The sequence below is a fragment of the Numenius arquata genome, chromosome 4 (genome assembly GCF_964106895.1).
Source record: "Numenius arquata chromosome 4, bNumArq3.hap1.1, whole genome shotgun sequence".
Classification (NCBI taxonomy): Eukaryota; Metazoa; Chordata; class Aves; order Charadriiformes; family Scolopacidae; genus Numenius; species Numenius arquata.
The window spans coordinates 42,426,485-42,429,870 of record NC_133579.1 but is presented as its reverse complement, the minus strand read 5'-3'; the positions used below and the strand labels follow the sequence as shown (position 1 = coordinate 42,429,870).

At 35.0% G+C, this 3,386-nt stretch overlaps 1 pseudogene; it reads left to right on the top strand.

Moving 5' to 3' along the window:
* The first annotated feature begins 2,781 nt into the window (after nucleotides 1-2,781).
* Nucleotides 2,782-2,871, top strand: LOC141464198 (U2 spliceosomal RNA; annotated as a pseudogene).
* The last annotated feature ends 515 nt before the right edge of the window (nucleotides 2,872-3,386 follow it).

Sequence of the window (3,386 nt, the reverse complement as noted above, 5' to 3'; positions counted from 1 at the left end):
ACTCATATTATCAGTATTCTCAATATGAAAGATACTTATCACAGTGACAAAAATTAAATTTGTTCAGATTTTTCTAAGCAAATGCTTCAACTCATTATCAGCTCATTTTCAATCATTGCCATTTTACTGATTATTTGTCAAGGCCTGTTTTATTTTTGTTTTGTTTAATGTATTTTGTTTAAGAAATACCTGAAGTAATTATTACTTACTTCAGTAATTGATCTTGGTGCTCATTATTTAACGAATAAGCTACTCTTCTGTAAGAAGGCAGTTTGCTCCCACTCTGTAAAACCTTAGTTCCAATTGAGTCATTGTCCTAGGGAATTCCAATCTGCAATGAAGGCAAATGGGATAGAAAAGGGAAGAGTGAAACAGCTTTATATGTTGCATGCTTACAGTTCCGTTTCTTACCTTTTTATTTATTTATTTATTATTCATTATGCAAGCTAAGTAACACTGATAATAAAACCGGTAACTGGTTTTTTATCATAGATACTGATCTTGCTGTGATTTTCTGCATATAGTTCTTTCACCAATAACTTTTCCTATGGTTGTATTGTAGGCATGTCTAAACAAACCACTTTAAACAGATTGAACTGCAAATGAACTAATTAATTTCTGAGAAATAAACTAGTAAATGTCATTTAAAATAAAATGAAAATCAAATCCAAGCCTTGGAACTCAGAGCTTTTTGTTTTGGTGATCTGTGTTCTGATCATATATCACATCCTTGATTTTTTCTGGTAGAATAAAGAAAACCCCCAAACCCATCACTTGAAATTCTGGACCGATATTATCTGTGGAATGTAAAACAAAACCAAAACAGTGATAAATAAATAAAATGCAACTGAAAATGCCTTTATGATGCTATCATCCAAGACACAACAATTGAAAAATGTGCCTGTTAAAGCCCAGACTATGAAAAGATGACCTTTTATATACAATTTTTGGTTTGTAGTAATTAAAAATCTTGTTATTTTACCACCAGTGAAAGGACAGGGGAAATAGTGACTGCTGTCAGTGCCTCTGTGTATAGCTCTGCACATTCTATAATGTTCTGACATCTCTCATAGTACTTTTTTTGTGTCTAATAAAAATCTAGTAATGTACCTTAGCTGATACTAATCTCCTGTGACAATACAAATCAGTGAGGTGCATAGGTGTCTGAAGCAACATATAAAATGAAAATGCTGCGTGTTAAGGATGCTAAAAGAGCTGCTTTCATTCATTTCTATTCCTGCTACCTTTTAGAAGCATATGTTATTCTCAAATCTCTGTACACCCAGAAGTATGACCTCAACAACAATAATCCTTTGTCTTTGTACTTTATATTATTTGAAGTATTTTCCTGCATTTAGTGATGCCTTTTAAATATAGAAACCATGAAATAATAAATAATTCATTTTTCCTTTGTTTTCCACTTTTACTTCTTAAACAGATCCCAGCATATTAGGACTTTTCTCAGCACTGACTGAGAAAACTACACCATAGTACAGATAACAGAAGTCTAAATTTAGTGAAATAAATATCTAATATTTAGAAGAACATAAATATATTCTCAGCTGTTTAGTCTCTAAATATTAGAAACAACAAATTTGTGATTGATGTCTTCATGGACCTACTGCTGGACATAAAAGTCTGAACTTTGACCTCAGTTATATTCAAGTTGAAAATCAATAAACAACTCCATGTATCACTGATATTTTTCCAGAATTAAAGCAATGATATTGAAAACAGTTTAGCCTGCATCTTCTTTCTACCCTGAATTAAGAATGTTCAACCACTGATGTTGTTTCTGTATGAATTATCATTTTATTTTAGCCAAGTTATTTTATTATATAGGATCATTATCAATGTCACACACCGTTTACTCTTGTGAAAGACATAACTTTCCAGCAAGTAGATATTTTAATGTATTTTTCATCAACTTCCAATCTCTAAATGACAGTAACTCTCTTGCATTTAGCAAAAGAGAAGATGGATTTGTTCTCAGTCCTCAAACATTTATTTCTGCATACTGGTGCCTTCCAAAAGATACTATTGAAAATAGGAACAAGAATAGAGCAGCAATCAACCTGATAAGCATGTACAATCACTTGAAGTATCTGAAACCAAACCAAAAATGAAGGGCTCAGACCCATTTCTTTAGGAAATGTGGCATTTTGTCTTGGAGTTGAAGCAACACATATAAAGCATATTTTCTATGAACACATATCAAAGCAAACTGCATTCTGTGTCAAAAGCGCTGCCTGCTTTACCTACATGAAAAGGCTTTGTTTTCCATTTGACAAAGACAATGAGAATTTTGGACAGGAACTGAAAAGACAAGAGTCGGCCATACCAGTAATGGCGCTGCTCACAACTGAAACACACCTATGTTACTAAGGTGACCACTCTTACAGACTGATGCTGAACACATCAGTAATCAGGAGTTTAACTAGCTAAGTTTCTAGAAGTTGGATCTCTGTCATGGTTAGAATATAAAAGTTTCATGAAGCTTCTCTTTGTTCACAGACTTTTCCCCAGAACTATTCAGAACCGTATGGTTGAAGTGTAAAAATTCCTACAATATGACAAATTAGATCAATATTAGCAGAAACATTTTAAAGAAGCTAATTCATATACCTGCACTGTTATGTGATAATGTCCACATCAGTGTCATTGCTTACAACAAGAACTTTCAGGAAGGATTTTAATATATGAATCCCTATGATCTATTGTTATAATGAGCAGAATATCAGAATGTACACACAGACTTCTTCGTGTGTACGGCTGCTCAGCCTCGCTTCTCAGCCTTTTGGCTAAGATCAAGTGTAGTATCTGTGATTCTGTGATTCTGTGTATTATGATGGCATATGTATTCCAGCTCTTACATACTCCAGTTTTTACAGCTTCCTTACAGAATCCCTCTTGCATATTCATAGTGAAATGGAATTCTCCAGAATAAAATGGGCATGAAGACAAGATACAAAGGTCTAAAAGTCTATTTTGCAACCTAGGTAGAAAATTAACCAAAAGTGATGGAGAGCTTGTACCTCCGATAGTAGGAGCCAGCTGATCTTCTCTGCTGCATGGAAAACCACAGGAGTTTAGCCCTGCCAGTGCTGGCAGAGGTGTTCAAGTGAGTTAATGCTAGAGGTCACAATACTCACATCCTCAGTTGTTATGAACCACGCTATTTCTGTCCCTTGAGAGAGGCCCAGCATGGTTGCTGACACCCTGCCCCCTGACACACTGTCCCCTAACAGACATCAGCAGCACAGGCAGGATGCCAACCACATTGCCCATGTAAGGTATGATTCTCTCATATCACATAGCCATAGGTGGAAACAAGGACCAACGTGACTCTTACCCACATTCAAAAGGCATTTGCATCATTGGCTGTT